Here is a 13,130-nt window from a genome sequence, read left to right as displayed (position 1 = left end):
TTTAACCCCACTCTCTGTTTCCTATCCTTCAACCAGTTTTTAATCCACAATAGGACATTTCCTCCTATCCCATGACCCTCCAATTTCCTCTGTAGCCTTTCATGAGGTACCTTGTCAAACGCCTTTTGAAAATTCAGATACACAATATCAACCGGCTCCCCTTTGTCCACATATTTGTTTACTCCTTCAAAGAATTGAAGTAAATTGGTCAGGCAAGATTTCCCCACACAAAAGCCGTGCTGACTTGGTCTCAGTAATCCATGTCCTTGGATGTGCTCTGTAATTTTGTTTTTGATAATAGCCTCTAACATTTTCCCCGGCACCGACGTCAGACTCACCGGTCTATAATTTCCCAGATCTCCCCTGGAACCTTTTTAAAAAATCGGCATTACATTGGCCACCCTCCAATCTTCCGGTACCACACTCAATTTTAAGGATAAATTGCATATCACTAACAGTAGCTCCGCAAGCTCATTTTTCAGTTCTATCAGTACTCTAGGATTAATACCATCTGGTCCAGGAGATTTGCTACTCTTCAGTTTGCTGAACTGCCCCATTACATCCTTCAGGTTTACGGTGAAGTCAGTAAGTTTGTCCGACTCATCCGCTTGAAATACCATTTGCGACACCAGTATCCCACCCAAATCTTCCTCGGTGAAGCAAAGAATTCATTCAATCTCTCCACTATGTCTTTATCTTTCTTGATCGCTCCTTTTACCCCTTGGTCATCCAGCGGCCCAACCGATTCTTTTGTAGGCTTCCTGCTTTTAATTTACCGAAAAAAAAATTTTGCTATGTTTTTTTACCTCTAATGCTATCTTTTTTTCATTATCCCTCTTGGCCTTCTTTATCTGCGCCTTGCATTTGCTTTGCCACTCCTTATGCTGCTTCTTGTTATTTTCAGACGGTTTCTTCTTCCATTTTCTGAAGGTGTTTCTTTTAGCCCTAATAGCTTCCTTCACCTCACTTTTCAACCATGCCGGCTGTCTTTTGGACTTCCGTCTTTCTTTTCTAATTCACGGAATATGTTTGGCCTGGGCCTCCAGGATGGTATTTTTGAACAGTGTCCATGCCTGTTGTACAGTTTTTACCCTCTCAGTTGCCCCCCTAAGTTTTTTTAACCGTTCTTCTCATTTTATCATAGTCTCCTTTTTTAAAGTTAAATGCTAACGTATTTGACTTCCTGTGTATAGTTACTTCAAGGTTGATATCAAAACTGATCATATTATGATCACTGTTATCGAGCGGCCCCAGTACCATAACGTCCCTCACCAGGTCATGCGCTCCACTAAGGACCAAGTCTAGAATTTTTCCTTCTCTCGTCGGCTCCTGCATCAGCTGCTCCATAAAGCTGTCCTTGATTTCATCAAGGAATTGTACCTCTCTAGCATGTCCCAATGTTACATTTACCCAGTCTATATTTGGATAATTGAAGTCACCCATTATTATCACATTGCCCATTTTGTTTGCATCTCTAATTTCTTTTATCATTTCTGCGTCTACCTGCTCATCCTGGCGAGGCGGACGGTAGTACACTCCTATCACCGTCCTTTTCCCTTTTATACATGGAATTTATAAAAGGTGGCGGCGTCGGACTACTACTTTCGCCCGCCTGCAGCTTCCAACCTCTCCACCTACCTCAGTCTCACAGCTTCTCATCCTTTGAAGTTCACTCCATCCGTCTATTCCACCCACTGCCACTCAGAGTTGCAGTCATTTACCGCCCCCCTGATAAATCCCTCCCATCCTTCCTTACTGACTTCGATGCCTGGCTCTCCGTCTTTCTTGAGCCCTCATCCCCATCCCTCATTCTCGGTGACTTCAACATCCACACTGATAACCCTTCCGATTCATATGTTGCTCAGTTCCTCACTCTTACCTCCTCCTTCAACCTCCAACTGAGCCCCACCACCCCTACTCACAAATCTGGCCACTGTCTTGATCTCGTCCTCTCTTCTACTTGCTCACCCTCCACTTTCTGCGTCTCTCCTCTTCCTCTCTCCGACCACCACCTTATCACATTCACACTTCAGCACCCTCCCCCTCACTCTCGCCCAACACTAACTACTACGTCCAGAAATCTCCAGGCTGTTGACCCCTCCACCTTATCCTCTACTATCTCTGATCTCCTCCTTTCCATCTTGTCCTCCACATCCATTGACAAAGCTGTCTCTACTTACAATGCCACTCTTTCCTCTGCTCTAGACACCCTTGCACCGTCCACCTCCCGGCCCACAAGACGTACCAATCCCCAGCCCTGGCTGACCCCTTGCACCCGATACCTTCGCTCCTGCGCCCGTTCGGCTGAACGCCTCTGGAGGAAATCTCGCACCCTTACTGACTTCATTCACTTCAAATTCATGCTATCCTCCTTCCAATCCTCCCTATTCCTCGCTAAACAGGACTATTATATCCAATTGACCAATTCCCTTAGCTCTAACCCTCGTCGTCTATTCGCCACCCTCAACTCCCTCCTCAAAGTGCCCTCTGCTCCCACCCCCCACCCCTTCACTCTCTCCTCAATCTCTGGCCCACTACTTCCGTGACAAGGTCCAGAAGATCAACCTCGAATTCACCACTACTCCCTCTCCTCCTCTTCAGCCTATATCTCACTCTCTCATCCAACCTACCCAGGCCTCCTTCTCCTCCTTTCCTGCTATCACCGAAGAGGAAATCGACCATCTCCTCTCCTCCTCGAAAGCCACCACTTGTTCCTCTGACCCCATCCCCACTAACCTACTCAACACCATCACTCCTACCATCACCCCCACCATCTGTCATATACTTAACCTCTCTCTCTCCACTGCATCTGTCCCGGACACCTTCAAGCATGCTGTGGTCACTCCACTCCTCAAAAAACCATCACTTGACCCTACCTGTCCCTCCAACTACCGCCCCATTTCCCTCCTACCCTTCCTCTGCAAGATACTTGAACGCGCCGTTCACAACCGCTGTATTGATTTTCTCTCCTCTCATGCCATCCTCGATCCGCTCCAATCCGGCTTTCGCCCCCTACACTCAACAGAAACGGCACTATCTAAAGTCTGCAATGACCTATTCCTCACCAAATCCAAAGGTCACTACTCCATCCTCATCCTCCTCGACCTCTCCGCCGCTTTTGACACTGTCAATCACAACCTACTTCTTGACACACTGTCCTCCCTTGGGTTCCAGGGCTCTGTCCTCTCCTGGTTCTCCTCTTATCTCTCCCATCGTACCTTCAGAGTACACTCTCATGGTTCATCCTCCTCCCCTATCCCGCTCTCTGTTGGAGTTCCTCAGGGATCTGTCCTTGGGCCCCTTCTTTTTTCAATCTACACCTCTTCCTTAGGCTCCCTGATTTCTTCTCATGGTTTCCACTATCATCTTTATGCCGACGACACCCAGCTTTATCTCTCCACACCAGAAATCACTGCGGATACCCAGGCCAAAGTCTCGGCCTGCTTATCCGACATTGCTGCCTGGATGTCCAACCGCCACCTGAAACTGAATATGTCTAAGACTGAACTTATTGTCTTCCCACCCAAACCCACTTCCCCTCTCCCTTCACTCTCTATCTCAGTTGAGAACACCCTCATCGTCCCCGTCTCATCTGCCCGCAACCTCGGTGTCATCTTCGACTCCTCCCTCTCCTTTTCTGCGCACATCCAGCCAAGACCTGTCGCTTCTTCCTCTATAACATCAGCAAAATTCGCCCCTTCCTCTCCGAGCACACCACCCGAACTATCATCCACTCTCTCATTACCTCTTGCCTTGACTACTGCAACCTACTCCTGACCGGCCTCCCACGTAGCCATCTACTCCCCCTTCAGTCCATCCAGAACTCTGCCGCACGTCTTATCTTCCGCCTTAACCAATATACTCATATCACCCCTCTCCTCAAGTCACTTCACTGGCTCCCAATCAGATACCGCATACAGTTCAAGCTTCTCTTACTCACCTACAAATGCACTCGATCTGCGGCCCCTCCGTACCTCTCTACCCTCATCTCCCCTTACGTCCCTACCCGTAACCTCCGCTCTCAAGACAAATCCCTCCTTTCAGTACCCTTCTCCACCACCTCCAACTCCAGGCTCCGTCCCTTCTATCTCGCCTCACCCCATGCCTGGAACTCACTCCCTGAGCCCATACGCCGTGCCCCCTCCCTACCCATCTTCAAATCAATGCTCAAAGCCCACCTCTTCAATGTCGCCTTCGGCTCCTAATCACTACACCACTTCTCAGGAAACTTATCTACCCCAACTTGACATTTCGTCCATTAGATTGTAAGCTCTTCCGAGCAGGGACCGTCCTTAATTGTTAATTTGTACAGCGCTGCGTAACCCTAGTAGCGCTCTAGAAATGTTAAGTAGTAGTAGTAGTAGTAGAATTTCAACCCACAATGATTCAAAGGTGTGATTTGTGTCCTGCTGAATTTGTAATCTATCTGAGTCAAGGCTCTCGTTAATATACAATACTACCCCTCCACCAGTCCGGTCCATCCTATCACTACGATATACTTTGTACCCCGGTATGACAGTGCCCCACTGGTTATCCTCCTTCCACCAGGTCTCAGTAATTCCTATTATATCCAATTTTTCATTTAGTGCAATATATTCCAACTCTCCCATCTTATTTCTTAGACTCCTAGCATTTGCATATAGACATTTCAGAGTATGTTTGTTGTTCCTATTTGCATGATGCTTAGTACTTGACACTATTGATTTGCCATCTTTTGTCTGATCTTTAGTTGTATTTAAGGGCACCTGGCCTACCATGGTCTGTTGTGCAACCTCACTATCCAGAAACCCTATCTTCTATTTTTGTCCGAGGAGACGGAACAGCCCGAGTTTACTTTATTTTCAGTCAAAATTCGCGAATTTAATTTAGCAGATATTTTATTTGCTATGTCTAAGCAAAAGACAGGATTCAAATGTTGTGCTACTTGCACACATTACGGTAACAAAATTCAAACACGCGTGGGACAAACATAAAGGAATCCTGTTCAGAAGTAATGGATCCTAAGGAGCTTAGCCGAGATTGGGTGGCAGAGCCGGTGGCGGGAGGCAGGGATAGTGCTGGGCAGACTTGTACGGTCTGTGCCAGAGCCGGTGGTGGGTGGAGGGGCTGGTGGTTGGGAGGCGGGGATAGTGTTGGGCAGACTTACACGGTCTGTGCCCTGAAAAGGACAGGTACAAATCAAGGTAAGGTATACACAAAAAGTAGCACATATGAGTTTATCTTGTTGGGCAGACTGGATGGACCATGCAGGTCTTTTTCTGCCGTCATCTACTATGTTACTATGTTACTATGTTCCCTGTTTGTGAGGTATCCTTGCAAGATACCTTATCCCGAACCATGCGCTTTTGAGCGACTGTTGGCCTTCCCCCCCATTTCTAGTTTAAAAGCTGCTCTATCTCCTTTTTAAATGCTGATGCCAGCAGCCTGGTCCCACCCTGGTTAAGGTGGAGCCCATCCTTTCGGAATAGGCTCCCCCTTCCCCAGAATGTTGCCCAGTTCCTAACAAATCTAAAACCCTCCTCCCTGCACCATCGTCTCATCCACGCATTGAGATTCTGGAGCTCTGCCTGTCTCTTGGGCCTTGCGCATGGAACAGGTAGCATTTCAGAAAATGCTACCCTAGAGGATCTGGATTTGAGCTTTCTACCTAAGCCTAAATTTGGCTTCCAGAACCTTATATACTCGTATTCTGGCCCCTTACATGCTTATTTGGCACCCTATTTATAGAATTGCCCCCTAAATTACATATCGTGTTGACATTGTAAGTAGTATACTATGCCATACTTTGTATTGTTATTTGAGTATTTTTACTGCTATGATTGACTATTGCTTATAAGTACATAAGTACTGCGATACTGAGACAGAACGAAGGTCCATCAAGTCCAGCATCCTGTTTCCAACAGTGGCCAATCCAGGTCACAAGTACCTGGCAAGATCCCAAAACATTACATTTAATTTTATGCTGCTTATTCATTTTCCTGAATCCAACAATGATGAAACCTAGATCCTTTTCCCGGTCGGTGACTCCTAATGTGGAACCTTACATGACGCAACTATAATTTGAGTTCTTCTTTCCCACATGCATCACTTTGCACTTGTTCACATTAAACGTCATCTGCCATTTAGACGCCTAGTCTCATAAGGTCCTCTTGTAATTTTTCACAATCCTCCTGCGATTTAACTACTTTGAATAACTTTGTATTGTCAGCAAATTTAATTACCTCACTAGTTACTCCCATCTCTAGGTCATTTATAAATATGTTAAAAAGCAGCAATCCCAGCACAGACCCCTGCGGAAAGCCCACTAACTACCCTTCTCCATTGAGAATACTGACCACTTAACCCTACTCTCTGTTTTCTATCTTTTAACCAGTTTTTAATCCATAGTAGGACACTACCTTCTATCCCATGACTTTCTAATTTCCTCAGGAGTCTTTCCTGAGGTACTTTGTCAAATACCTTTTGAAAATACAGATACACAATATCAACTGGCTCCCCTTTATCCACATGTTTGTTCACCCCTTCAAAGAAATGTAGTAGATTGGTGAGGCAAGATTTCCCTTCACTAAATCCATGTTGGCTTTGTCTCATTAATCCATGCTTTTGAATATGCTCTGTAATTTTGTTCTTTATAATATTCTCTGGGGCGCTGAAAAATTGTTGCTTTTTAAAACTTGTTGCTCACACGAAAACATTTTGCACACATCAGGCCACTCCTTAGAGGAAACATTGATCTCAGTTGCCATCTACAATCGGTTTATACAACATGACTGCTTTTGTCATGATGGACTAGAGCACCTTAGGGTGGCTGCGTAGTTCAGGAGAGTAAACAGCACCTCCGAAGGTACAGTGCAAACCGATGCTCCTAGGTAGAAGCTAAAAACCACCAATGTTGAATAGAAGGTGCTACTGCCCCTTTGCTAGTGGTCTAGTGAAGAAAGGCAGGTCCCTGTGTCAAAATGTGTTTTGTAAGGGATTTCGGGTAAGGGGGCCATTTCTCTGACCCTGGAGAGCTTACTTTGTAAGATTAAATGACTTGTCCAAGGCGGACCAATCGGATGCCATGTGTTGGAGCACAGGCTACCCTGTCAAAAATAACATGACTGTTTTAAGATTTCTGCTGGGTTATCCAGCAACAGTGCGGAGAAGGCTTATTTGAATGACACAAAAGCATTTTTCACATCCAAAGTCCTACTAGAAGCTTAAATTTGGTCATTCTCTCTCTTTATAACACAGACCTGGTGTTATATGTAATATTATGTGCTGCATGTCAACAGATCATTTTCAAACTTACTCTCATATGTAATTTCAGGCTAATAATTTCATGGCTTTTGAAAACAGTCAAATCTCAAGATTTGATGAAAAGCCTGGTTTCTCATTCCAAAACCAGTCATTTCGCATTTTCTAGTTCACGCAATTTCTTTGGGCTTTTTCAGTTGTGGGGCGAATTTCTTGTAATTTTTTTTTTTTTTTTTTTTTTGCATACTGCTGTTGAATCTGAAGCCGAATGAAACCATAGTTTCGCTTACCATAGTCAGCATAGGGGGAGCAGTGTTTTCAGAAGTTTGCTTTCATTATCAGTAACTGGGAGCTGCGGGAAGTCCGCTATCCTTTCTCAAGGTCCTGAAATTAGACAGTGCAGCAGGAGAAACGGCTGCCGCTCTACCTTCCCTGCCTCTCTCTCTTGCACTCACACTTGCATCTGAGACTTCGGGCTCTCCACTCCAGGCAACACTCTCTGCCTCCTGACCTGCAAGGTAATACATCAAATCTAATGAACTTAGTGTATAGAGGTATTGCAGGCAGAACCGTCTGCCATATCTGATCCGATAAGGAGTTCATTTTGTTCTTAAACACTGAAGATGCCAGGGAGTATTTTCAGAAAAGCAGTTGCTGCTTTTATAGGTCTTTAACTGTCGGAAATGGCAAGTATCTTCTGGCTTTTCTGATAAATGACCGTGGAGACAGTACTAGAAGCAGGGGCATGTGCGTGTGTCTGTATCTGATTTAATTACTTGGAAAAAAAAACCTTGAAGGAGCCAGAGAATGTAGTAAAAGCAGTTAGCTTAGCGGGGTTTAAAAAAAGGTTTGGCTAGCTGTTTTGGGGAGCTTGCCGGGTACTTGTAACCTGGATTGACCACTTGGAAACAGGATGCTGGGTCTGATGTACCTTCTGTCTGTCCCCTTATGAGCCCCACTAAGGAGAGCAGGTGCTTGCGGCAGAGAGTACGAGACTGGGGTGTAAATGACCCGATGCCTGGAAGAAGTGTTCATTCTGGTTTGCGGTGCCTTGAAACTCTTGGGTGGCATTGGGTAGAGGTCCTAGAGCAGAAATGTGGTTCTTCTCACTGCTGTCTTCTTTTCTTGGATCTGTGTCGTTGGAACCCCCTGCACTGCTCTGTCGTCTCTGTTTGCCTCGTTACTTCCGAAATCGTGGAAGAAGTTGTGCTCAGCAGGTGCTAAGACTCCGGGTTCAGAACTTAGGTTGGATGGATTTCGGCAGCAAAACAGACAGAGCCGGTGATGAGCACAGACGGGGTACTGGGGCTGTTATTACTGGTATGTGTGATGGTGTAGTGAGCCTGGTACTGCTGTGTATGGCAGAGAGCGAGGACTTGTCATTTGCTTTGGGTGAGATCTCTCGATGCAGTGCTTAAGCTCCGCAAAACTGTGAGAGTCTGATGTGGTACCAAAGGCCAGTCTAAAGCCCTTAACATTTGCATCTATCTTTCTGGTTTTCAACATTTACTTGGAGGAAGTTTGTTGGCTGTGTCGGTAACAGACGGTGGGAAAGTCTGCCTTAATGTTTGTTAGTTAAACTGAGCGCATCTAATGATGTTTAACTCCTCCAAGGAATGTCCTGGCTTCTAAACTATATATGTGCAACATTTGAAACCTACCAAAAGGAATATTCGAAGGAGCTCTAACGAGGAGTCTTTAAAACTGCTCTACATTGGTCCAGGGAGCTCTCAGAGAGCGGAGGCTGAATAAGAAAAGGTGCTGAAACTTGGCTAAATGGACTTTTGCTGCCTTTTTTTCAAATCACCTTTAGTTTTCACTGTTTTCATTAGTCTCTGCCCCCATCACTGAGTTGTCTTGCTGCACCATATGCCTGGAATAGACTTCCTGAGCCGGTACGTCAAGCTCCATCTCTGGCCATCTTCAAATCTAAGCTAAAAGCCCACCTTTTTGATGCTGCTTTTAACTCCTAACCCTTATTCACCTTATTTTATCATCCTCACTTTAATATTCCCTTATCTCTTGTTTGTCCTAATTAGATTGTAAGCTCTGTCGAGCAGGGACTGTCTCTTCATGTTCAAGTGTACAGCGCTACCTATGTGCTTTAGAAATGATGAGCAGTAGTAGTAGTCTTCCTATTACTGGGGAATCTCATGTTACTTATCTCAATTGCTGCTGGAGTGAAGGACTGGCCTAATGGTTAGTGTAACAGCCCAATAACCAGGGGATTGGGGCTCGGGTCACACAGTAGTGCCCTTGTGTATTTGGTATGTCAAATCCAATCCAGCCTCCAGATTTTAGATTGTAAGCTCTTTGAGCTGGGACTGTCCTTCTATGTTTAAATTGTACAGCGCTGCGTAACCCTAGTAGCGCTTTAGAAATGTTAGTAGTAGTAGTAGTAGAAGATTATTGATTAATTAAATAAATAAAATCGGACACTTTAGGTTCATTATTTTGAACAATCCTAAGTGTGTCAGACATTTTTTTAAGATTATAAACAAAAAGAGCATTTAGGGAGGTCCTTATTGCTTAAAATATGTCTCTGTCCAATCATACTAATCATTTACATGCTTTTTTGCTAGCCTTTCTCTCCCTACCAGTCTCCGACACTACCTTCCTCCCCCCCCCCCCCATCATACCCACCAATGATGAGGTTCCTGGGCAGCCTCCTCTGTGGTATGAGAGGCTCCGACAATACAGCAGTGCCTTCATAAGTACATAAGTAATGCCACACTGGGAAAAGACCAAGGGTCCATCGAGCCCAGCATCCTGTCCACGACAGCGGCCAATCCAGGCTAAGGGCACCTAGCAAGCTTCCCAAATGTACAAACATTCTATACATGTTATTCGTGGAATTGTGGATTTTTCCCAAGTCCATTTAATAGTGGTTTATGGACTTGTCCTTTAGGAAACGGTCTAACCCCTGTTTAAACTCTGCCAAGCTAACCGCCTTCATCACATTCTCCGGCAACGAATTCCAGAGTTTAATTATGCGTTGAGTGAAGAAAGTTTTTCTCCGATTTGTTTTAAATTTACTACATTGTAGTTTCATCGCATGCCCCCTAGTCCTAGTATTTTTGGAAAGTGTGAACAGACACTTCACATCCACCTGTTCCACTCCACTCATTATTTTATATACCTCTATCATGTCTCCCCTCAGCCGTCTCTTCTCCCAGGGTCTCAGTTTACCATCTCCCCAACACACCTGACCAACAGTGATGAATGAGGTATCCAAACCTAGAAAGCCCACATCAAATGGCAAACTACAGTTTTAAAATCAGGATTAGTGCAAGGATATTGAACACTGTAGGCAAATCAGCTCATGTCTGCCCTGTGGCTCCCCACTGCTCTTCCTTAAATATGGCACTGCAAGCATTTCCAAAACACATAAGGTCAGCACTGGCTCCACAACCATATATTGAGGGGCCCTTTTACTAAGATGCACTAGCGCTTTTAGCTCACCCACTAAAAATTAGCACGCACTAAACGCTAGACACACCCATAGGAATATATGGGTGTCTCTAGCATTTAGCACACGCTAAAACTTACCAAGCACTAAAAACGCTAGTATACCTTTGTAAAAGACCCCCTGAATGTGTTCATGATGCTGGCCTGGAGGAGGAGGAAAAGCAGTGGGGAGCCCCAGCACAGGCTCCCTTCATCCTACCTGGCTGAGAGTTCTCTCTCAGCTGACTGACAGGATCTGGGGAAGCAAACCAGTCATGTTGTTTCACTCAGCTGGCTGTACTTGTCCTTTATACTAATAAAGTCCACCAAAAAGAACAGAACAAGGTGGTCTTGAAAAAGACCTTTTGATGAAAACTCCGATAGCATTCTACCATTTTCCTGCGTTTTATTGGAGTTTTCATCATGTTAAGGGCAGGATTTGGGCGTTCCTAAGACCTGTACGTTTTTCAGCCGTAATGGAACAAAACGAAAATGTCCAGACAAAAACTAAGACATTTTGAGCTACACCTGTTTTAATAACAGACTAAGCTAGAAAAAAAAGTGCCCTAAATGACCAGATGACCACTGGAGGAATAAAGGAATGACCCCCCTCCTACCCCCCAAAGATGTAAAAGAAACAGTACATACCAGCCTCTATGACAGCCTCAGATGTTACAGCCAGTCCTATTAGAGCAGCAAGCAGGTCCCTGGAGTAGCCCAGTAGTCAGTGCAAGGCATGATGGAGACGGGGACCCAAGCCATAATCCACTCTAACTTGTACACTTATGGTGGAAAGTGTCAGCCCCCAAAACGCATCAAAAACTTCTGTACCCACAAATAGGTGACACCTGCAGCCATAAGGGCTGTTGAAGTGGTGTAAAGTTGGGTACAATAGGTTTTTGGTGCATTTTAGAGGGGCTCATTATACAATATAAGGGTGCAATGATGTAATATGTACCTGGGAGCTTTTATGTGATGTGAAGTCCAGTGCAGTGCCCCCTAGGGTGCCCCACTGCTCTCCTGGGATATCTGTGTGGCCAGTCTACTAAGAATACTGGCTGCTCCTACATCCCAATGGCTTGATTTTGTGCATTTCTCACTTGGCCTCTTTCTTTTTTTTAATGGACTAAAAAGATAAACGCACAGAGCACAAAAACATATATATATATATATATATATATATATATATATATATATATATATATATATATGAAGATAGACATTTTGCTGTTTCAAAAATGACTACATTTGCTATTCAGATTCTGGACATTTTGAGCCCATCTATGTAAATTTGTAAATATAAGTGCTTTGAAAATGCACCTCCAGATCTCATATAATTTCCATGTGATCCATCTTGTGCTTTACCCTAGGAAAATGTGGAATAATAAATGAATATAAATAAATCTGCATCACTAGGAGCCAGCTTTCCCCAAAGCCAAATAAACTGACACAGTTATTATATTTTACATTAATTTTGCTACTTATAAGGTGTCCCATCCGGGCACATTCCATAAACTACAAAAGTACATAGATAATAAGACACGGGCATAGCCCCCAGTTTCCAGTGGCAGATCTGGGTTGATTCTGCAGCAAAGGTGCTAAAATTTTGTGGCACTGCATTTGCATTAATTTCAATTATTTTGTATATAAAGAAACAAGTATATTTTTAATACTAAATACAGTAGTTTTCCAACCGTCCATTGTGTCTGAATATGTGATTTTATTTTGGGGGAGCTTAATGCATAGATAGAGGAGATGGAGGGAAACGGAGGATCGTGGATAAGGAGCAGGATGAAGAGCTGGGGAAAGGGTGACAAGAAGAGGGGAAAAGAGAAGCTTGGGCATAAGGGTGAGACAGAAGGAAGGAAGATCAGGACTAGGTTGGAGGAAGGAGAAGAGGAGGAGATGGGATTTTATGATCTTGAAAGGATACAGAAGGGGAAGGAGGAGGTTCAGAGATCTGGATAGAGGGGAGGGACTTGTTCAGCTCTGCTTCCCCTCACATCTTTTCCTCTCTCCTCACCCCCTGGTCCTTAATCTCTCCCATCCTCTCTCACCTCTTTCCTCGTACAGTCTCATACAGATTCCCATACATACACACTTATATTCAAACCCCATTTTCTACCCATTCTATCACACAATCTTCATTTCCTGCAACTCCTTCAAGCCTTGTAATCTGATGGAGGCCAGTTCTTTTCAAGCTGAAAGCCAAAAAAAAGATTAAGGAAACCACTAGGCCATAAAGAAACAGAAATTACTATTCCACCTTCATCATCACCATAAAACAGAGTAATGTACTCTCCAGTGGTGTAGCTACGGGGGAGCCATGGGGGCCTGGGCCCCCCCAAAACTGGATCTGTGCCCCTGGTTTGGCTGGCAGGGGTCCCCAACCCCCACCAGCTGAAGCATTTTTTCCAGCGCTGGTCTCCGGCACTGCCACATTT

The 13,130-nt window shown here is 44.7% G+C and overlaps 1 protein-coding gene across 2 annotated transcripts in view; it reads left to right on the top strand.

The window, feature by feature from the left end:
- Positions 1-7,601: 7,601 nt before the first annotated feature.
- The window catches only part of LOC115472218 (high mobility group protein HMGI-C-like), a 67,066-nt gene continuing 61,537 nt past the window's right edge, over positions 7,602-13,130 (top strand). Inside the window, exon 1 of one of the 2 annotated variants that reach the window (XM_030206407.1) lies at positions 7,602-7,757. The gene's annotated coding sequence lies outside the window, so the exon portion shown is untranslated. The remainder of the gene's footprint in view (positions 7,758-13,130) is intronic. The other variant, XM_030206408.1, reaches the window with a different exon arrangement.

This window comes from Microcaecilia unicolor, chromosome 6, assembly GCF_901765095.1.
Source record: "Microcaecilia unicolor chromosome 6, aMicUni1.1, whole genome shotgun sequence".
NCBI lineage: Eukaryota > Metazoa > Chordata > Amphibia > Gymnophiona > Siphonopidae > Microcaecilia > Microcaecilia unicolor.
This window is presented reverse-complemented; position numbering and strand designations above follow the sequence as displayed.